This window comes from Triturus cristatus, chromosome 1_2 (genome assembly GCF_964204655.1).
Source record: "Triturus cristatus chromosome 1_2, aTriCri1.1, whole genome shotgun sequence".
Classification (NCBI taxonomy): Eukaryota; Metazoa; Chordata; class Amphibia; order Caudata; family Salamandridae; genus Triturus; species Triturus cristatus.
This window is the reverse complement of record NC_140580.1, coordinates 56244153-56268675: the sequence shown is the minus strand read 5'-3', so window position 1 is coordinate 56268675 and position 24523 is coordinate 56244153. Positions and strand designations below refer to the sequence as shown.

Genomic DNA, 24523 nt, shown 5'->3' with positions numbered 1-24523 from the left:
GTTGTGAACGGAAGAAGGAGGCTTTTTCATTAAGAATGTGTTTTTTGTAATTGGATCTAGTGGATCTGAGGAGTGCTAGATGGGAGGGGGATGGATGTTGCCTCCAAGTTCTTTCGATCAGTCTGAGAGAGCGTCTTTCGCTGCTGAGATCAGAGTTGAACCAACATTTGGAAGGGATATTTCTTTGAGTTTTTAGTTTGGGTGGGGCAATTTGGTCTAAGACCTCGATGACAGATTTATTGAAATGTTCGGTGAGGTCATCTGTATTTTGGGAGAGAGGAGTAAGCAGCAGTTGTGCTTGAAGTTTCGATTCTAGTTCGCCAGGGGGATAAGATTAGGGTTTCTGGTCAATTTCCTGTGCTTGATGTTTTTAGTGGGAGGGGGTGGGGATGTGATAGTGATCGTGAAGAGAATGAGGTGATGGTCAGACCAGTCAATGGGGATAATGTTGGAAAGGGAGGCCAAGTCATTACTAGTGATGATGGCGTCGAGAATGGCCCCTTTCATGTGGGTCGGGGAATGGCACAGTTGTTTAAGGTCACTAATCTCAAGAAGATTAGTGAGGAGGTAAACTGTGGAGTCCTCAATATCATTCCAGTGGAGGTTACAATCTCCAAGGAAGAGATTTTTTGAGTTGGAAAGTGAGGATTGGGTGAGAAGGTGAGATAGTTCCTCTGCCAAGTTCAGCTCCAAGGTACTCAAAGGTAGAATGGTCAGAGTTCTTAACAGGCGAGATTTGTAGTTCATTTTTACAGATTATAGCTAGTCCACCTCCTTTTCTGCCAAATCTGTGTTTTCTGAAGATAGAGTAGCCGGGGGGGGGGGAAGTAAGTCAAGGATAGATGTAGAATGGTCATTGACCCAAGTTTCAGTAAGGACGGCGATGTCAATGGCTTCGCTAAAGATGGTTTCAGCAATTTCAGTTGCATGTCGGACAGCCGATCGGCAGTTAACCAGCATGCAGGCAAGGGGTTTAGGGCTGTTTTTGGGGGGAGAGCATGTTTGGATGGTGGTAAGTTGCGGTGGAGGTCTAGGTGAGATGGGGTAGGATGGGACTCTGCTAGTCCCCAGGATAACGGGAATGTTAGATTGGGGGGCGGGTGGGTCAATAAGAGGAGAGTTAGGAAGGTATGAGTTACAAAGGTCAAGAAGGTCAGCGGAGGAGAGATGGCTCAAGGCATGGAAGGCCCTGTGTGTATGGTTGCAGAGGGGAGTGGTTTGCCAAAGATGAGGGTTAGAGGTGTTAAGGAACCCAGAACTAGCGGAATTAGAACAGTAGATGAGGTTGAAGGAGGAGAGGGAGTTGAAATCTTTTCGGAGTCGCGTGAGTTCAGATATCAGGGTTAAGAGACAGCGTTCATTGTTAGATAGTGTTTGAGTTAAAAGAGAGATTGGGAAGGTGGATGGGGAAGTAGGAGGGAAAAGGGAGTGTTTGGTATTGGCTGAGTAGGGAGGTCTGAATTGTGGATGGGGTGGGCGGCTGGGGGGGAGGGGAGAGGAGTGTTCGGGTTGATGGACAGAGGGTGAGCCGTGGAGCGGGAAAGGGCATTCAAAGACTTGGGGTGATTGCTCTGGGATGGTAAGGGGGCGAGAGGGGAGAGAGGAGGGATAACATCTTGATTAGGGGGAAGAAGGTGTTTAAGAGAGGGTGATATTGGTGCCGGCGATCGAGTGGAAGGGGGTTCCAGGTGTGAGCACCGGGAGGTAGAGGAGAGGTTTGAGGTGGCATTAGTGGTCAGCGGAGATAAGTCGTTAGGGAGAGAGTGAGATTGGGAGACTGTTTGGATGTCAGTAAGAGGGAGGGTCGCAGGTGAGGGAGGGTATTTGGATCTCATGGTTTGGGAGACATCATTAGTAATAAATGAAATGCCTGAGGGAGGAAGGGTTAGAGTCGGGGAGGGAGAGGGTAAAAGGTTGTCTTGTGGTTGGGAAGAAGAAGAGTTAAGAGGTGGTTTGGATAGTAGGTGGGACAAGTTGCAGAAATGCTGCTCAAAGATAGTGAAATGATATTCAGAAGCTTGCATGAGGATGTTACCAGATTTGAACATAGAAATGTCAATTTCACTGAGAAAAGAAGTGGAAGGGGTAGTAGACAGTTTAAATCCATTCGGAATTTTACAAGATTTAGTGATGGGGAGGTGTTGGAGGAAGATGTTTTTCCATTTGGAGGGGCGTTTAGAGTAGAAGATGTAGTTCGTTTTTATTATGGAGGTAGGGTGAAGTAGTTATCAACAAATAATGTTTCATGGTGATGGATAAGTAATTTATGTTTAAAGTTTTTCTTAGCGTTTTTGGAAAGATTAGGAGGGTAAAGAATGGACCATGAGTTGGGGCCATGTCTGGTGATAGGGCAGTCTTGTGGGATAAGGGTGTGATTGAGGGGGGCATGGTAGATGGATAGATAGAGAAGGGAGGAGAGGCGGGCCATGTCTGGTGAGAGGGGAGTCTTGTGGGATAAGAGTGTGATTGAGGGGGGCATGGTAGATTGATAAATAGAGGAGGGCGGAGAGGCGGGGTGGGATAAATTATAAGGGTGAGGAGAGGTGTGAGAGTTCGAGATGGGATTGGGGAAAGTAAACGATTGGAGTAGGACAGGAAGAGATAGAGGACTGTGCTGGGGAAGGTAGACAAGATCAGCGCAAGAGGGAAGAGATGTGGGAAAATAGGAGTAGGCACAGAAGTTAAAAACAAGTCAGGGAAGGAGGAAAAAGTAGTGGGGAGTATTGAGGATCGATGAAAACAAAGATAGAGAAGGGATCCAATAATGGTAAAGATAAGAACACAGCAGAAGTAATATTCAAAGGATGATTTGGGAGTTGATAACAAAAGGTTACAATATAATAGAGTACTAAGAGTACTGAGTTCAGTTGAGCACTAATAAAATAATGTGTGCAATTATGAAGATTGTCTGGCAGCAGGCAAAATAAAATACCATAATAATCAGAATGTTGAGAAACCTAATAGAGGAAGTTCAGTGTGGCCACCAAGGAGCAAGCTAGGGCCAGAGAGTCCAGTGGCTGCTTAGTGCAGAAATAAGGGAGCAGTCTCGCAGTAGAGGAAGTGTCAGCGTTCCACATCAGTTGAAAAGTCAGAGACACATGCTATAGGTGGCTATCTCAGGGACAGGACTAAACTCGATTTCCCCTCCAGAAACCTACAGTCAGTCAACAGTCTGCTGGCAAGGATTGCTAAGATTCGCAGTATTTGAACTGGTGGAAGACAGACTTTCTCCTATCGCGAGCCAGTAGCCTTGAACAGGCTCCCTCTTGAGATATTTTCTGTGATGGAGATATTTTTGTTTAGGAAAGTTAAAAACCTGGCTTTTCAACAAGAGTAATATTCTGTCTATGGGTGGCAGGTGGACTTTGGCACAGCGCCGGCACCCTCCCAGCAGTAGCCATGCACTTTAGAAATCACTGTACTTGTCATAGCCATTGATTGAAGTGCCTGAAGGTGCTTGTGTGGCCCCCTTCAGTTATATGAATTGCACTCGTACGATCAGACATGTTTTAATGCATGGGCAAAATCGGCAATTGCCCAGGGCCCCCACCTTCCGCCCCCCTCTCCACCTGTATGTGATTGGGACAGTCTCCCAGCAGCATTTTTCTAATATTTGTGCGATGTGGGTTTTTAAAAACATTAATAGCAAAGCAGTTAAAACAAAGTACTGTTGCTGAGCCCCGCTGCCCACTCTGTTGCAAAAGGTCAACAGGTTTCAAAATTGGGCTGGGCATGCGCACTTTGCTTCTGCTAAGACACATGCGCCTGCTTTTCAGTCCACAGTCAGGCTCCTTAGTGAGCCAGAACTGCAGGACAGGGACAGAAGATCAATGTGCAGGGGCTCATGAAATTCTCACTCTTTCCTCTGGCTCCAGGAAAATCGTACACTTCTGACTATTCTGTCACAAAAACAAGACAAGCAGTTCGGGCAGTAGCAGCAGCAGGGTCAGGTTGGTGGGTAGGAGCCTGTGCTTCAGCCCAATATGCTATGCCATCATTGAGGGCCATGCTTGAAGTTTCTTAATATTTCTCCTCAGCTCCTTTTAAATCACCCATAGACAGACTTTCATTAAAAGTGTTCTGGTCGGTCTTCCTCCCTACACATTCTCAATGTCCTTAAGGGTGAGAAAAGCGAGACTGAGATGAAATCAGTGTGATCCAAAAATAATGAAAGCATGTAGGAAATGTGGAGCCTCTGAAAGTGATTGAACTGGAGTCTGTCTATTGATGATCATTTAAAGAACGATATGGAGGAAGAACAAGCGATGTCAGATGATCTTCTTTTTTAAATCTGCAATGCTTAACGCTGTAGCAATTGTGTAATCTTGCCAAGCCCCACCATATCTCGGTTTCCTTGACATGTCTCCTTCCTCTAAGCTTTCTCCACAGCAAATGATGAAATCATGTGAAAAGAACATAACATAGCCTTCTGCTGCAATATATACCAATATTACACTCCAGAAGCAAAGATGCGCTACATATGAGAGGAAATACCCGTTTTCAATGAGGAAAAGTTAATTTTTAGGTCTAGCATTAGCCAAGACCTTTTCATTTTACTGAAATAACATGTATAATGTGCTTTCTTAAATGGGCTTTCAGCCACTTCTCTTCTTCCATTGGTTTGTTGTTGTGTCATTCAAGTTTTGCTTCCACTCACTGAGGTGTATAGCCTGGGGCAATGGGTCAACCTACTTAAGCCTCTGGTTAACATCACTTTGAGGAAATTTACTCTTTTACAAGGTGCACATCCGCACACAATAAGTTCCCTTTAGTGCCAGTGTCGCCTTTTGTTATAGTAGGATGCATTTGAAGTGAGCAGAGGGCACATTCCAGCTTTATCAGTTCTTGTCTTCTTCCAATGTTGTTGTAAATTCCTTTTGAAATGGACTGCTGCAATTTCACAGCATACCATATTGTGTTCCTGGAATCAGTTTCACTAATAGTTATTTTATAGACTTTGCCCAGGAAGACAACCAAACATTATCATGTTGAATTTTCAGGACATGTGTAACAGTTTCATTTAAACATAGGTGGGGTGTAATTTAGATTTTATTATCCAATATTTGATACTGCGACCTCTCTTTCCTTCCTTCATTCCATCGTCTTTCTTTCTTTTCTTTTTTCTTTCATCTTTACCTTGCTTCTTTTTTCCTTCTTTATTATTAGCTTTCTTTTTTCCTTTGTTCCTCCCTTCTTTCTTTTTTTATGCCTTTCATTCCCTTTTTCCTTATTGCTTTTGACTTCTTTCTTAATTCCTTTTTTCCTTCTTTTTCACCTTTTCTTTCTTTTGTTCCATTTTTCCTTCTTTCTTCTTTGCTTTTCATTTTCTCTTTCCTTCTCTTTCTTTTTTCTTACCCTTCTTTTTCCTTCTTTGTTTGTTTGTTTGTTTGTTTGTTTGTTTGTTTCTTTCTTTCTTGTCTTATTTAATTCTTGTGTTCACTATCAGAATAGGGATTCAAACATTTTATAACAGTAGTCCGTGAAATCCCATATCGGACAAAGATCTAGGTGGCTGCTGTAATTCAGCAATTCTTCCTGCTAGGAATTACAGATCTTCACCAGAAATATCTGGATTCACATCCCTGGGTCTATTTGTGGTGTGGTTTAGAGGACCGGAATTCTGGAGACTGGGACAGATCACAAGTGTCTGGATTGCACACAAGCAAATATGAAATGTAGTCAAATATAGATTCAAATCTCTGAGCACACTTCGATTGACTTAGATAATATAAGAGCCAAACATCTTATAGGCAGTCAAATGTCATGTGAGCCATCTATTGAAGCAGGGTCCGTCTCTATTGCAAAAGTATCAGGTTCAGGTGTACTGGACATAAATTAGGCACATCTTTAATGATCTCCCTGGAGTCCTTGAGGTCCATCCATTTGGGAACACATGGAAAATGGAAATGTGTATGCTGTATGTTTGGGCAGGTCTGTTGATGAGGATGCAACTCTTGAGAGATGTAATCGGGGTGATGAGGGTCTCTGGCATTGTGTGACTGCATTGTGAATCTGAATATGGATTTGAACCTTTAAAGTGGCTGCTCAAACATAGGCATTACTCTATACATTTGTTGGTGTATGTACACTGACTATGTACATTGAAGAACACAACATTTGGGATCTCATACACCTATAGAACCCCAAAAAGGGCATATGGACAATTACATCTCTAGAGACACCAATTAATACAGGCACCTACACAAAGCAAACAGACAAATGGGCAACCATGGATGCAGACATACAGACACCCATGCAGACAGAACAGCCCACATAAAGGGATACATGCACATAGACCAATGTGCAGTATATAAAATACCACAAGGCAGACATACCAACAGTAAAGACACCCATGCATACATGACAACAATGTGATGAATATGTTTGTTAGGCCGTATATTGTGTGCCTCTATAGCCATTCCCTACAAAGTCCACTATTCCAGGAGCTTAAAGTGTTATTTTCTTTTTCATACCAAACTTTATTCAGTTTCATAGTGGTACAATATAGGCCACAGGCCAGAATATCAATTAATAAATGACCGCTCAACGTAGTATACCAGAATATTAATACAAAATAAATCAAAAGAACAAACTTATAAGAACATGGCTGGACGAAGCTTCGGAATCGCACCGCCCACAACACCCGACTCCTAGTGTTATATGTGCAGAATTTAGCGATATCCCGCTTAGCAAGTGTGAGTCCAGTAAAAAGCAAATGTTGTTTATACCTGTTGCCTCCTATGCCGTCTGTACTATGTAATAAAAGGATTATAGGATTAAAAAGAATCTTCCATGAAAGCACTTCACCCAGGCCAGTATTTTACCCTAATAGGGCTGGAGAACTGGGCAAGTCCACACTGTATGTAGGAAGGTACCCGTCTCCCGTGTACACCTTAAACACTCTAACTGCGGTACTGCTCCCATGCGCCAAAGGCGGTGACGAGTGTAGTAGGCCCTGTGTAGAAATTTGAACTGAAGCAGGCGACGACGAGACGCAATGGCCGCATTACGGGGGCTCGCCAGCGCCTCCGTCCAATCGCCATCTGCTAGATCTGGAATGTCGCTGACCCAGTTTTGTCGGAGTGTGTGTAATGTGCTATTATGTGTAATTATAGTTTGGTATATCTGCCTAATTTTGTGGGCACCAATATCCCCCATTAGCAGTCACCGTCCTAATGGGTGGAATTCCGGGAGTTCGGTCAGTGTTGCTATGTACGGGGATAGGGCGTGTCTTAATTGGAGGTATTTATAGAATTGGCTTTGATGAAGGTGAAAGTCTTCCTGTAGTTGGTCAAAGGATTTTAAATCACCCCTTACATGACGTCCCAAGTGTGGATATGCCTATAAGGTCCCATGACCGAAAGCCTGATAGCAACGCTACTTGGTGAAGATCTACACCCCGCCACAACGGGGTTGTTTGTGTTTTTCACCCAGCCCGCCCGATCCGGCTGATAACTCGCATCTGCAGCCGAATAATGACTTTTGTGATGGGGTAAGTGGTCCAGCTGACAATGGCTATATAGCATATCAAGCAACGCACGGTCCCCCAGTATTATTCTTTCAACGGCATAGACTGGATCTGTTTGGGAGCAGTACCACCAGTCATTTATATTGATGAGATGGGAGGCAGCATAGTAGGCAATGATATTGGATGCCGCGATCCTGCCACAGTAGGTGGACTGGGTACACGTCTACAGTGTGACACGTACAGCCCCTCCATCCCATAAGAACATATTGAGGAGTGAGTTGACCAGTGCGAACCACGATTGGGGGATGTCGTATGGGTAGTTCTGGAGCCGGTATAAAATGAGTGGCAGCAAGACCATTTTAAAGATTGCTGACCGACCATAGAGGGACAAAGGAAGGTGAGACAAGGCCTGCACCTCACCTCTGACCTTGGGCAGAAGGGGTTGTATGTTGTGGGCCCAGGACTTCACCGGCTCAGCTGATATAAACACCCTCAGGAATGTGAAGCCTTCAGATGCCTGCGTCAGTTGAGTAGCCCATGTACCTCGCCCCTGGTTTCCACAAATCGGATATAGGGTGGATTTGGATGGGTTTGTGCAAAGGCCCGAAGTTTCCCCAAATATCCTTAGGATCTGCAGTATCCGGGGACCCGAAGATCCTGGGTCAGTGAGAAAGTTAAGGACATCATCTGCATATAAAGCAATTCTATCCGAAGCACCCTCCGACAAACTGAAATCCCCGAACAAACGGGTCCCGTCACACCCAAGTCGCTAACGGCTCGATAGCAAGCACACATAGGAGTTGGGACAGAGGGCACCCCTGCCGTGTACCCCTGTGAATGAGAAATGGGTCTGACACCGCACCGGCGATGCGTACAGAAGCAGAGAGATCCATGTAAAGGAGGCGAATGTAGGAGATAATACGGGGCCAAAATTTAAGGCCGGTAAAAGGAGGAATAAGTACTCCCAGTCCAGCGAATCAAAGGCCTTATCAACATCAGCGAAAAGGATTGCCGCAGGGCGTCCCAGCATTGGAACCATGGAAAGGACATTGTGTACTCATCTGATGTTATGACGTGTGGAGCGTTGTGGCATGAAGCCAGACTAGTCGGGGTGGACCAGTTTAGTGATGTGAGGTAACAGTCTGTTGGCCAGGATGTTACCGAAGAGTTTTGCTTTAAAGTTTAATAGCAAAATGGGGCAATATGACGATGGGCGACCTGGCTTGAGGAAAACTATGATCTCCGCATACCGGCAGTCAGACAGAAGAATCCCCAGTTCCAAGGACTCTTGCAGTGCCTCTAAGAGAGGTGGGACCATCTGGGAGATACAACCTCAGAAAAACTCACTAGGGAAACCATTGGAACCTGGTGACCGACCTGGGTGAATGTCATGAAGAGCCGTAGTAAGCTCGTCTAAGGTAATGGGGGCGTCAATCTGGGGATAGACTTGCCCTGTGTTGGTAAAGGTCAGCATAGTATGCGGCGAATGCTTGAGCCACCTTGTGAGGGCATGTATGGAGTGTACCATCGATGCCCCGCTGTAAAGACGTAGGGGTCGGGGCCTTGTGGACCAGGCATAACCAATGAAGTGTCTTGCTTGATTTGTCACCCCACTGATATATTCAATGCTGCGTCACCTGCCAAGCCAATTGAGCTTCATTAGTAAGCAGCTGCGGGATCTGTTGTTGTATCAAAAGGAGCTCTCTTTGAAGTGGTATTTTAAAAACATCAATAGTGGTTTGGAAAGTGTGGAGTTGGTTGAACTATTGGTTAAGGGAGTGTTTGTTTGCAGTTACAAGACACTCAGTTCATCTATGAATTTAGATTTCACAAACACTTAGAGCTAAATTCTCTTCAGTGCTAAGATCTAACAAAAGTCATGGGTGGTGGGTTCAGCTGCTGCTCTCAATGAGAGGTGGGTATTATGCTTGCTGGTGATCAACATGCAGGCACCTATGCTCATGGTAAGAGACACACAGACATATCTGTGCACAGGCCAACAGTCATACATACTCTTGTGCTACATAAGGCTCTACATCACTATGTGCTCATCTGTTAATGGACATCATGCATGCGATCATTGGCCAGTGCTCACTGCTGCATTTCACACTACGTCATCTAATGCACAACATCAAGTATCCAGTGGATCATCACTCTGTGCCCCCTGCTGTGCATCACCCTGCCCTCTCAGACACACAACACTTATTACTCCTTATGTGCACCAGACGGTACTTCCCTGAACTGAAGCACATTATCCTGAACTTCCTTCCTTCAAAACAGCATGTAGTGCTTTGCTCTATATCATCCTTGAACCTCGTGCATCACACCATCCTATGCTCCCCTAATGCACATAACATTGTGCTTGTCGCTGCTTATCAACAGTACTTGAATGCGTTCATACTGTCCAATGTCACTATGTTAGTCATTCAGCCTACTTTGGTCTTTCTTGGAACTCTGGTACTTGTTGCAGGGCCGCTTTAAGGCAAATGACCCCCTGGTAAACCAATCAAGATAGGCAGAAGAACTGTCATAAAATCAATGTCCATAAAAGTCAGATTATGTTTTTTATTTATTTTTTTGCAAGTTGGGATTGGGCACGTCACAGAATTTTATTAACCAGAGGACAGGGTCAGAGCTTTTAACAGCCAAGCACCAGACGTCACCAATAAATCTGCCTTGTGTTGATGATATGACTCGGTGCAGTAAGATCTGGGGTGTGACCCACATACACCCCAATTAGGTGATTGAAAACCACCGTTACCTAACTACAGACTGATCCTGCACCCGAGAAAAATATATATACTCTGTATCCAATATAATATGGCTTGTTGCAAGAAAAACAATACAGAATCAAACAATTATTATGCTTCCCATACAAACATCTATTGACAGATAACGTAAGTCTTGAGTGTAGCTTTGTTTAATCCATTCTTTATTGAAAATCAGTTCTCTGCCTTAAAATCATCAAAAGATTGCTTTGCCAACGCGTTTCATCCCTCTTGGGACTTCTTCAGGGCTCTTCAGCGTGCTGTCTTTTTTGGCAATGAGTGTAATGCCAAACCTGTGTTGACAGTACAGCAAGTGAGATTTCCATATATTATTTGACTGTAGATTTCGCTTTGTATATTATCAGCGTGGATACATCTCAGGTATCAATTTGCTATGTCGCCAGCTCCGTGCACTCCGTGTAAGTGGTAATAGCTATTACCACTTACATGGCGTGCACGGAGCACGCTGATAATATACAAAGCGAAATCTACAGTCAAATATATTCAGTGACCGCACTAGACGTAACCAAAAAACGACCCAAAGCCTTTTTTATTAATATATGGAAATCTCACTTGCTGTACTGTCAACACAGGTTTGGCATTACACTCATTGCCAAAAAAGACAGCACGCTGAAGAGCGCTGAAGAAGTCCCAAGAGGGATGAAACGCGTTGGCAAAGCAATCTTTTGATGATTTTAGGGCAGAGAACTGATTTTCAATAAAGAATGGATTAAACGTCACAGAATCTTAGTGAGCTTGCCTTAACCATGTCTAGCCATCATGTTCTCAGGCATTTGGTGAGAATTAAAATAATGAATACATTTTCTGTTCATGTCTCTCTCCTTATTTCCCCTCCCCACTTCTAACTCATAACTCTTACTTTACCTGTATACCTATCACTACAATATGATGTACCTATGCCAGTTCTCACTCTACTTCATCTTTCTCTCTCCTCTCTTACCACCTCTCCTAGGTATACCTCACCTTACTATAATTTCACGGTTCTCACACCCACTTCTCTCTACTTCTCTCTCTCTCTCTCTTCACCCATCTCACCTGTTTACGGCCTCTAGTTTACTCAACTCTCTATCTTGCCCTCTCTCTGCTCCTGCAGTTCAGTTCTCATCTCACATTCTTTGTCTCTCCTCTATCCTCTCCAACTTCTCTCAAACTTGTTTCTCTTTTTACAGCACATATCACTCTCTCCATCTCTATCTACCACACTTTCTTAGGCCCCTCTCTCCACCCTCTCTCTTCCCGTTCACTCTACCTCACCTCTCTCTCTCTGCCTAATTTCTATCTCATATTTCTCTATATAAATGCCCTTACTCTTTCCCTACTTAACCCCCCAATTTACCTCACCATCTGTTTGTTACCCAATTTCTCTACCAAATTGCCCAATTATACCGCTGTTTCATCAAAACTTTACTCTTTTCTCTCTACCTCTCACTCTCTCTCTCTCCCTCTCTCTCTCTCTGTTTCTCTCTCTCTCTCTCATTGCTCTCTGTACCTGACCTGTCTTTTCATAATGCTTTCTATTTTACCTCTCTCCCTTTTCTCAACACAGTGTCTACCTTGCATTTCTCTATACCTCTAGCATTACCTCATCTACCAGCCTACCTTTACCTATCTCTGCCTGTATTACCCACCTTTATTTCTACCTCAAGTCTCTTTCTATGTAACCCCTCGATGCACACCTCTCTTGTGCCTCTCTCTGTTTCCTCATCCCTATTTCAAGCTCGATCTATCTCAATACTTCACTCTAAAACCATACGTATAACGCTACCTCTCTTTCTCTACCTACATCTTCTATTTTCTACCTGTCTGTACCTATCTGGATACCTCTCTTTTTGCCAAACATCTGTCCCTACAACTGAACAGGGATGGTGAGGCAGGGGTGGAAAGGTTGGGGGAAGGAATAACAAAAAATTAAATCACTTGCCTGGGTATGGTCACCGCGACGCTGCCTCTCCACATCTATTCTGATTCCAGGAAGGGAAGCAGGGAGCACACAGTCTTGTCATAAGCCAATCACAAAGCTGCTGTCACCATGACAATGAATCAATGGTAGACACCAGGCAACTTGAGTTTTTTCCTCTGTTTGCGTACTTCCTTTTCTGAAAGTTAGCATATAATTCAATAATTTTTGTTATCACCAGACCTTGAGTTAGCTGAAATGTGTAATATAATAAATTCAAATTTGTTCCAACAGGGGGACCAAAATATGGGTTGCCCGGGGGTCCAAAATTCCTTAGAATGTCACCGGGTTTTATCTCAAGGGGCATTCCCTCATTTGTGTCTTCATGCAAATTAGGAAATGCCTCTACCATTGCACTCATATTGCAGACATATGTAGTAAAGAATCTGTAGACCTGAACTGATTGTGCACAACACAGGAGATGAGGTATAGGCAGTGCTCCCCGAGACTCCCAGAGAGTGACACATGTGAGAGGGACATGGATCCCCAAGCTACCCCTAGGCTACTACAACCTGCCCCAACCCACTCCGAATAGTAATGTACAGGAATCCGTCTTCAGCAGAATACCTACCCCTCCTTCCACTGCCCGTGGCTGGATCCACTGTCGGTGAAAGAAATTGCTGCTGTTTTAAGCCAATACTCATCCGTCGATGATCTCTTTCCAGTGCTTGTGCAATCTGTCAGAGTTTATGCCTCTGCTGGAGAAGGAACATTTTCTTCTGTGATTGGGTAATTAAAAAAATATAAAGTTAGACATAGAAATCAGTGAAGAGAATAGTTTGATCACAGTACAGTGAGAATAACAGATTGGGACAGGGAATCATGAGGCCAGCACAGTGAGACAGAGGAGCATAAGATTTGCATACAGATAATACAGCAGCAGTTGACCAACATACTCAAAACCTTGAGACACACCGGAGAGCAGGAGCCTGGGATAAACATAGAAAGATAACAAGCATTGACAACCCCAATAGGTTTGGCAAAAAAATTAAAGTGTCTCTTCAATCAGTGATGTCTTCATGCACTCATAAGTTATCAGTTTGTCACTCATACTTGCACTTATGAAAGCACTCATCCATCCTCTGACTCAATCATGTATTTACACATTTACAACCACAATAAAACACAATCTCAATAACTATTGCAAGATAACTGAGAAGGATAAAAAATAAAATATTCTGATGCCTAAACATGGTGGGCTTATGCTTACAATGACAAATTAAAATAAATATAACAACAGAAGGCCGACTTGCAGTAGTATTGTATATAGGGAATTGTTCTTTTAAACTTCCGGCATGACAGCATCGTTTAATACCAATGTGTTGACTATCTTGGAATTTTAAAAACATCTTACACAGTTTCCAATACTATTCCATGATGGTTGCCTGCAAATGTTGCACTCCCAGGGTTTTTCAAAGGGTTTAATGAGGACAAAAACACTTGCCTACACCTCTGGGATTTCTTGTAACTAGATATATGTATGCTTGCTTAAAATGATGCAATAACAATCAATCCTTAAAAGTGTATTGGTTTTAAAATATGCATCTCATAATAAATCTATCAGGTCTATTGTGTTTTTTGTAACTTTTTGATAGTTTTCATAATCAGCATGGGTCTACCGAAGTGAGTATAATTTGGCGACTGTCATGCATACAGTTATAAAATTACAAATATGCACAGTTACAGTTGGCAACACAACTGTCCTTTCTCCTTGCTTCATCCATTCTAGGTCCCCCTTCTTATTCCTCCTATTTTCCCTCTCTCCCTCATCATCTCACTTCCATTCCCCTCCCTCACCACCATCCCTCTCCTGCCCATTTATACCATTGTTGTCCTTTCTCTTGCTATCCCTTCTCCTTATACCCATCACTCTCCCCTTCTCCCTTAAATTTCTAGTTCACCTCCTCTTCTCTAGCTCTCTTTTTCCCTAGTTTCCATGATTTTCTTTTTCATCTCACTCCCATTCCCTCTTCATTTCCTTCTCCTTCTCATACTCACTCACTCCCACCCTGTCCTCATCTCTAGTTCTCATCTCCCATCTTCCAACCGCAACATCACGAAATACCAAATATCAATTCTATGATTTCTTTCATTTGGGCAAAAGGTCTGTCTTAGTTGTGCAATGTTCACTCTTGCTATTATGTAATACTCTCTAATAACTTGGCACTATGTAAAGGTGCTTAATGAAAAATGGAAAAGACCATACCAAAAAGAGCAAATTGTAAAACAATAGCCTACACCTTACAAACCAAGGAGATGCAGACTAAGTCAACAAATGAGAGAATACCCACTGATCTATAAATGGAACAGCAAGAACTAGAGGCAACATATAAACAGGAAAATGAGACCAAGATAAATAACAGTATCCTGAGGAGATCTGGGAGCTGAGTAACAGAAGCATAGCAAAACATACCGAGGAGAATAATGTTAACCAATCGAGGATCAGGTACCTGGGACTAGAAGAATATTTTCAGAAGAAATCTTCAATAACGCACCAAGAACTACGAATCTGAGACGTGAACTTTGAAATTCAAGAACATTAGGCTAATACATGGATAACCCAGAGCTTACGACCGCACAGTTAATCTTGTACCTGAGGACAGTGCACCAAGATCCAGGAGGCTAAGACAGCCATGCTAAGCTTAAACATAAAAAGAACACATTGAGAGGTTGAATCCTGAGACTACCCCAGTGAAGAAAATAAGCTTAATACCACACCAAAGAACTATTGAATAACACAGTGATGATTAGGTGCCAAAGGATTGAGGAGAAAGAGCTTGGATTATTACACCAAGAAACAGAGACTGAGACATAACATACTGAGAAGCACTAGCCTAAAGCTGACTCATTGAGCAACAGGAATCTAAGACCACAGAATTAACATCCTTTGAGACCATAAGCCTGGAGATGGGACTAGGAACCAGCCAAGATGGCCTCATATTGTGGAACTCTCACTTCGCCGCTTTGACAATCTTGTATATTATCCTGTTAACAGACTCAGGGACAGCTTTGGAGTAATTGCCCTGAATGGCACACATCCACAGCCTCCCCCAGAGTTACCAGCAAGGAGATTGGTGTCTCTTGTCTTCCACTGAACCACCGGGGGCCCCAATGCAGGCATGAGTGCAACACTGCGCGGATGGGATCATGAGATGGCAGCCTAAGTTAGAAACAGCAGTTATCTCCAAGATCTGCAAGGACACCCTGTCCACTTGTGGCCACTGACACACACAGGGACTTGAAATACCCCACCCGCCACGACGAACTAAGACAGAGCGCAAAACCTACCAAATTCTACTAACGTTAAATTAGCTAGTCAGACCTGCAATTTGCTCACACAGAGCTCCACATTTTGATGCCTTGTGCCCGCTGGTGCTGCCTTTGAAGACATGCCTCTCTCCCTTGCTGACACCTTTCTGAACGGCCTTCCTATGAATCCCGCTATGGCACGAAGGACATAGCTACAACCCTGTGAGGCCCATATTGCACTGGGGGAGCGTGTGTTCATTGCAGTGTGATCCTGGGTGCCATTTCACATCTCTTCTGTGCTGTGGGGGAGTACTCTCGCCATCCTGGGTGGCTCATTAATTCTCTGCTACACCAAGAGACCTCTACCTGCATTTGCACGGCACTGTGGAAACCACCCTTTTCCATACTACTGAAATATCATCCACTTGCCTGTTCATACCCAGGTGTGGAGCTGAGAGCAGATCACTGGACACGGATCAAACAGAATTTGAAAACCAGATCCCAAGCAGAGAAAGCTCCCGTTTAAGCAGTGGCACCAGTTGGGATCACGCTCAAGACCACCCTCGTCAGTGCCTGATCCAACAATGGAGAAACCCCTGCATTCGGAACTGGACATAAAATCAATCCTCTTAGAGATAAAATTAATCCTTAATGAAACTAGTGTAAAAATCGACCTTTTAAATGCTTGGGTGGACTTGATGAAGTTTATACTGAATAAGCATGGAAAATGCCTTAGCGAAGTAAAGACTAGATTTTTGACCCTTGAAGACAAGGCCCCTACCACTAAAGCGGAAGTGTGTTTACTTGAACAGGACATATCAAAGGTGATGACCAAGAATGAGGACTTGGAATCACAATCATGTAGAAAAAACAACATACACATAGTGCGTGGCCCAGAGACCACTTACATTGATAAACCTGAACTATTTATTGAGTCCTTGTTGGCCAGGGACCCTTCTCCGACTAGTGGTGGCAAGAGCAAACAGACCCTTATGGCCCCAAACCACTTGTTGGGGCACCTCTGCAGTGGATTATCATAAGTCTGTTGAACGTTTGTGACCGAGACACTTCCTGGCTAGAGAGCAAGGTCGCCTGACACACCAGGCTTCAGACATTTCCATCTATCCTGGCTTTACTCTAGCAGCTGTACAGAAGGTGCACGGGGCATTTTCGGAAACCCAGAAGATCATGTGTGCAAAAATTATAAAATACTCTATGCTCTAAGCAGCCCACGTTCTCACATGTAACATACGCAGGATAGGAAATCACAAAAAGAAACACCAAATACGTGCATATGTGGACTGACACAGCTCTGAGATTAGGTTCCTCCAAGTAATATATCTGGGAATAACTGACTCCAAAGCATTCGTGTATATATGGGAGCTGATTGCACCGCCTCCTATAGTATATACATCAGCAGAGTAGCTATCCCCATTAAAATAGTAATGGAGATTCCACAGTACATTTCACTATGAAGACACCAAGAGGTAATAACTATAAATACAAGGCACATTGAATGGCACACATGTCACTCTCATTAACTCATATGAAAACCCTGAGTTTTCCTAGGGCATCATGTCACTGTGCACAAAAGGGTACTTATTGTACACTTAGGGTCTGATAACGAGTCAGACCTGCCAGACTTGTGGTGGCGTTGTAGTGGTGGTCCAGCCAACCCCGCACCGTCGGTCCAACCGCCTGATTACAACTTGGGTGGCTGGACAGGCCTGTGACTGCCGCCAGGGAACCACCATTCCCTGGAGGTGGCACGGCAGCCCAGAGGCCACAATATGCTTGCCAGGACTGCTGTGGTCCTTCCAAGCACATTATAAGTTTACTCTCTGCCAGGGTTTCAATGGCTGTTTCATCACCATGAAAACTCCTGCAGAGAGGAAACAAAGGGAACACTACAGAGACCTCTGTTCCTCCACAGAATGTGCATGCACACAGGGGGGGCATAAGATGTGCCCCGCTGTTTGCATACACATAGGTTCCTGCATGGTCTGGAATTTCGGCTTCATGCCGTGCTGGAATCTTGTTATGCGGTCACATTGCTGCGAATTTGAAAAAGGCACTGCCGCGGGACCACCATGCCGCCCACCCACCAGACTACTTTAAAGTTGTAATCTGATAGGTGGGCAACGTGATCTTTGGCTGAGCTGTGGTGTGGCGGTTTGAGCCACCGCCAAAAGTCAAAATCAGGCCCTTAGTGTCCCTATACAAGAAGCAAATGGCATATATTATAATATGGGTTGGGGAACTTTAACCTGGCCCTAAACCCCAACATTGACAACAGTAACTTCTATCGTACTGACCATCCAAAGGCTGTTAGTCTACTGTGACAGATGATTGACATGGAACAGCTGAAAGACGTATGGAGGGAGCGGCATGGATGGGAAAGAGTGCATTTCTATTATCCTGCAGACCACAACACTCTTTCTGTATACATGTTTGGATGTCCTCTCCTGAGGTGCTCCCAAGGGTCACTGACATAACACAGCAACCCACACCCTGCCTAACCTTTCCCCAATTGCTCTTACACTTCACCTTGCCTGAAGACTTTTGTGGGGTGCAGAGGGGAATTTTAGTAAAACATGAAGGTTCTGTGATAAGTTTTGCCACAGTATAAAAATCCTTCAAAGCTTATATATACAAGGCTTCACCATGTTCAAATTCATGGGTGTCCTAAAATCCGAACACAGCTGTCACATGAAGAGGCCAAGCTGCGACAGTTGGATGTAAGATATGAAAGGACTAACAGCCCACAAACACTGTCAGAGCTGCACAAAGCAGCCCACGGAATTAGGGAACTTATGGACATAGCCAAGGGTACTGAGGTCTGTATATATAGAGAAGGATGATGCAAAAAACACACAAACAAGACACTACATACTCGTTCAGGCACGATACTGGGAAAATACCAATAGACAGTGGTGACATGGTAGGTGAATTCTAGACATATTATACTTCCCTGTAAACAATCCGGATGACAAAACCAAACTCTGACATACAGTGCTACCAAATTGGCATAGCGCTAGCCTGGGTTGAGGGGGCCAATAGGGAATTCCTCCTTGAACCCATGACACAGAGGAGATAGTGCTGGCCATAAACAGCTTAGTGAATTGTAAATCCCCAGGCACGAATAGCCTAGTGGCCAAATTTGACAAGGTGTTCAAATTGATACTAGGACTGTGCCACACTCTACCAGGAGCCAGGGGGAGAAGGGAGAACTTCCACTACTAGAGAGACGGTCAATACAGCTATACTGAAACCTGGCAAGGATGGACAGTCATGCCAATCCTACAGACCATTACCCTTGCTGAAACAATATAATAAGATACTAGCACACATCATCACAATTGGATTGACTCCACTGATGACCAGCCTGGTACTGCCGGAGCAATTGGGCTTCATCTCAGGCAGAGCCTGGCTTAACAACCCATGCACTTTCTTTGCTGTCATACCACAGATATGCCTGGAGGTGAATGCTGTCGCCATCTTCCTAGCTGTAGAGAAGGTATTTGACCTGCATGAATGGCCATACCTGTTTGCAGTCCTGTGAAGGTTAATTGTAATCAGCCTAGGTCTTTCTAGCTGCTCAGCCAGAGCGTGAGATGGTCATGGAATGTTGGTGTGACTGTGATGCGTGGAATGCCTGGGTGCCTGAGTGGATGTGTGGATGACAGTTGGAGATGGGCTGAGCAGCTAGGCAGGCTGCTCCTGGTGGGGCTAGTGTAGGAGCTGGTACATGGCCGAACTAAGACTGATACTTTTTGGAACTGGAACCAATAAAGAAGACTTAGAAACTTACAACATGGCTACCAGTGTCTTCATGTACAGAGCACAACAGTATTTGACCTGCACGAATGGCCATTCCTGTTTGCAGTCCTGTGAAGGATGGGCATTGTCCTCAAAGTACTAAACCTAATCACCCTGCTCTACACTAACCGTTTGGCACATATTTGCATTAATGGATGCCTCTCAGAATCATTTTTAACTGGCTGAGTCATGAGGAAGTGATGTCCCATTTTGTCTCTCCTATTTGCTCTGGCTATGGAACTGTTGGCCACCTTGTTTCGAACCATGCACCTCCTTCAGGGGCACACATTCCTGAATAAGCATATATTACTGTCCTTACTGCTGGTGACATACTGCTTTTTATAACAGACCCAGAGACAAACCATGTGCCTCTCATGGCCAAAAAAACAAGTTACGGATACATGTCTGGCATACAAATAGTAGATCCCTTGAGAGCAGTGCACTGAGGAACAAGCTGTAGAGCAACCCACTGGGAAGGCATAGACTTGAGCCATGGACTGTGTCAGTGGCTAATAAAAGCATGAGGCCAACACTCTGCTCAACAAGAACGTGAAAATATCATACTAAGAAGCTGGAGGAAACTATTATCTATACAGTGAGGATAGGAAGGCTTGGAGCAGCTGGACTAGGAGCAGATGCAAGATTGTGAATCTAAACAGTAAGGAAAAGAGGCCTGATATAACCACAGTAAGGAGCAGGAGCCTCAGGTGAAAAAACTTAGAAACAATAATTTGGGTGACTGTTCTGAGGAACATATGCTCTTCAGCATAAATATGTGAGAGCAGCACAATAAAACTCAGAAGATTGAGACAGTCATTGGATGCTGTGATCCACACAGTGAAGAGCAAATGCCTGAGTCACTGTAGTCAGAAGCAGGAACTTTACACTTAAACAGTCATGAGCTGGACCTGAGACAAATTCAACAAATTGCAGAGCAGAATTATGAGATCATCTTATTATGGAACAGATGTTTCAGGCAAACTCATTGGTAATGACCAAAGATGGTGGAACACAAAACAAAGCCGCAAGAAGCATTAAATAAACTGATTGAGCAGACGAAGTCCAATGACAAATTAAAGCGCAGCCTGAGGCCAATTTATTAAGCTGTATTGATCTGATTAAAGCATTCTACTGAGCCTACAAAAGCATAATCTACTGTTAAAGAGAAGTCAAAGAGGAGCACAACTCAAAACTGCAGAAACATGCGGAAGTAGATGGTTCACCCAGAAACAGAAGTCTGATGCCCACGTTCTGAGCAGCAGAACCCATAAGAGTAATATAGAATGAGAGTAATATAGAATATCAACAACACAAATATCGCCACATACAATTATCAACCCCAGAATATCATTGCCCAAAATATCAAAAATGCATTAACCATATGTAAAATACCAACATATTGATACACAGAATATCTTTAAAAACAAGATTGAAAAACTACAATACCAAGATACAAAATATTAGAACACACAGTAATGACATTCTAATATTTATCACTACACACCATAAAATTATTGTTAACCCACAATATCAAAATTAAAATACATAAACATATCTGTAAATCCAACTAAACAATATTGCACACTTTTAATACAGCAATCAATAAATAGAAGCTGATTACCAACCATCACATAGGGTGAAAAAAATCAAATGCACCAGTTAGAACTGTGAAAACATCAACCAATGTACCAAATCACACAAACAATTAGCAAACAGGTATAAGCAAAGGAAATGTTTTCTCTATCCTTGTGCCTGCACCCAAGTGACAATAGAAAAGCCAGCCACACTGCCAAATATCTACACAGCACTAAAAAAGGAGGTAACTATTATATATTATTCTTAAACATCTATATCCCAGCTCACTTAAACTAATCATAACAAATCAACAAAAATGTAATACATGCATCTCTGTTCTTTTTTACCACCATGAACCTCCCATGAAAAGCACCACAAAGCAGAAGAAAATTCAAACTAAAGCAGAAAAAACGAAAATCAAAGCAACCAATCAGAAACAAGAAGACTGTCCATATGTAATATTAACAACACACAAACAGCTGCATCTAAACTGTTTACATAATGAATATAACACACAAAATGCAAAAGATAATATTGTTTATACTTCTTAATCCAAAACAGAGTGCAACATATCAAAGAAGCAACATATACTGTTTCCCAGAAAGGAGAACACTTGTTAACATTCCTAGGCTACGCCTACTGCAAAGAATCTAACAGCAAAGTAGCCACTGGAAACCCACAAATAGTTGCTCTGGGAGGACAATTTCTGTAAATGATGAAGTAGAAAGTGCCACTGAGCATAATCATGCACCAAATATGGCAGAAATAGAGGTCAGAAATATAATTCAAGACCTCAAAGAAGCTTTCACAAGCTCTTGAGCTCCAAGTAGGATAGGACTAAAAAACTATGCATATTCCAACCCACTGCATAGCAAAACTAACAACTGCACCTAGCTTAAAAAAATATATAGAAAGAGACTGACAGAAAAAATCACAAATCCAGCCCCTAAAATCTTTGTAGAAATAGATATCATCGAAATCCTACTACTTACCCATACAAAAGAGAATTTTCTATTATGTGGCATTTAAAATAATGAAAAACACATTTTAATGTTTTGAACAGAACAAAACCTGCAAACATCAAAACAGTTCCCTATATGACAAATTTATGGCAGCTTTAAAACATTTCCACCATCTTTCTAGTAATTATATACCATCAATGGACAACTGCATGAAAATATTACACCATTGTTATTTGACCTTTTACCCAATAAACAACCCAATACCTATTTAGAAATGTTTAATATAATAAAAGACAAATGTTACAATAATGCACCAACTAAAATAATCATAGATTTTGAGTTTGCTTTGATACACATATTTTCCAAAATCTATCCAAATACACAGCGGTTCTATTTCAATTATAAAAGAGCTATATGGCACCAACTTAAAAAACTATTTGTACTAGCATTTCCACCACCCAAAGAAGTAACAAGACAGTAAGACTCCTATTAGACTCTAAATCTTACAGGGAAAGTGAAGACAAACTACCCCCACTCTTAGAGTACTTTAAGGACACCTGGATGGGTCTACTCAACTTCTCAGGAAATGGACTCCAAATCAGGTTCCATATTAACTGGTGAAACGTATATGAAAGCATCCTAAACAAAGAATCTAAAAGACACAATGGAGCAGAAGGGTGGTACAACCAGTTTCAATGCACAATTGGCAGACACAACAAACAATACACAATTCATTGAAATACTATAAAATGGACACAGGTATCAAACCTTTAGAATTCAACAATAAATAAAAGCTAAACCAACTAAATCAATACTACACCTGGATGAAATTCTCTGTAAAACGTTAAACAACCACCCACAGACTACTTAGACTGCATAGCATACATAATGCTATAAACAAAAAAGGACACAAACTAAAGAACACATTTTTTGTTTCCAATTGAGTGTTTAAAAGATATTGCACTCAACTAAAAATATATATTTCAACAAATTTAACACTAGACACAAATATTTGTAGGTAAAGACTATCATGATCAAAATCCATGTAAACATAATGATAAAAAACAACATAAAAAAGTAAAACATTCCGATCCACAAATAAAAATAAAAGTAAATAATACTTGCAAATCGGAAGATGTAGGGTGCCTTCATAATCCCATCACATTAATATAATTCCACAAAAGGTAACCCACAATAAATGCAAAAATCACCAGAAAAAACTTTTTAAAAATATACCTTAATGAAGTTGTAAAAATCGCAAAGAAATACAGAAGCAATTACAAAAAATGCACCAAAGAATGAGTAATACAAATATAAAACAAGTCACATGAAAACATATCTCTAAAACCTAAACCCAAAGCAGCGACCAAAATAGAAATCCTAAAAGTAAAGCATTGTCTCTCTTGTAAAAGAAAAAGAATATAAGCACCACAAACCTAAAATAACTGCAAATAACATTAAATTAATAGGTAAGTAGCATACACATAATCAACATTTAATACATATTACAAATATAATAAATACATGACAGTAACCAAGCCCTCATGAAAATCCACAAAACAATTATAACCCAATAACTAACCTACAACAAAACAAACAATAGCAAATAAACACAGCATGTTCACCTCATACATTACAATTTACATTCACCTCTGACACAACACCAAACCCACAACTAGGTTCTACACAGTAAACAAAAATACTATCCACATAAAAAACACAGCTAGTTAGTAGCTACACTGGAATACATTTACACACACTAAATATGAACAATAAACTTTAAACGTAACTGTAAAATTAAACCATTTTAACCTTAGCCGACGACAGCCCCAATCACCTCCAACCGTGACTGCTCAAAACTCGAACTCAGGAAAAAAAAGTTGAATCCTATAGATGCAATAAAAAAAATTAAACCATTTTAACCTTAGCCAACGACAGCCCCAATCACCTACAACCGTGACTGCTCAAAACTCGAACTCAGGAAAAAAAAGTTGAATCCTATAGATGCAATAAAAAATATGGTGTCTTAATAGAAATAAAAGATACACAAAACATCTAGAGAATTCAATGGAAATAACATACAATGATATAATGTTATTTTTTTAAATGCACTTCAAAACAAAATATTTTTTTTAACCCCTTGAGTGCCCCGCCCTTTCCCCCTCCTGTGCCGGGCCTTTCATTAGCGGGCGGGGTCCATGACGAGATAGTCTCGTCATGGGCACAGCGCAACCGCGCTCCATGACGAGACTATCTCGTCATGGGCATAGAAGGGGTTAAATGTACACAAAAAAGAGCTAAATAATGAATGTTAAAAAAGTCTGAACAAAAAGTATGTAATTAAAATTTTTGTAGGTATTGTATGGTACCAAAATCTGACACCTCCAGGGTGAAGACAACGTAAGGCAGGCTTTATAAAGTGTATGAAGTGTAAAGCTTGCATGCATGGTAAAAATACTTCCACATATTTGCCGGGGTTATCCAAAAAAGAAAGAAAAAGAAAGGGTCAGTACGACTGCAAAACTGAATTTGCTATCTACGTCCCTGTAATTTTAAGTACGTGGGTAGTACAAAACTTCCGGTCCATAAGAGCGTGCTGCAACACCTCAGAGCGATTAAAAATGGCGATAAGTCATATCCAGTGGCGCGCCATTTTGAGAAATATCATAACAAGAATGAACAAGGTCTTACATATTTTGTCATA

The 24523-nt window shown here is 42.3% G+C and overlaps 1 protein-coding gene across 1 annotated transcript in view; it reads right to left on the bottom strand.

Moving 5' to 3' along the window:
- The window catches only part of LOC146866765 (kelch-like protein 33), a 203358-nt gene that overhangs the window by 142573 nt on the left and 36262 nt on the right, over positions 1–24523 (bottom strand). Inside the window, exons 4-5 of the mRNA XM_085601225.1 lie at positions 12786–12933; positions 12179–12353 (exon numbers count right to left, since the gene is read on the bottom strand). The gene's annotated coding sequence lies outside the window, so the exon portion shown is untranslated. The remainder of the gene's footprint in view (positions 1–12178; positions 12354–12785; positions 12934–24523) is intronic.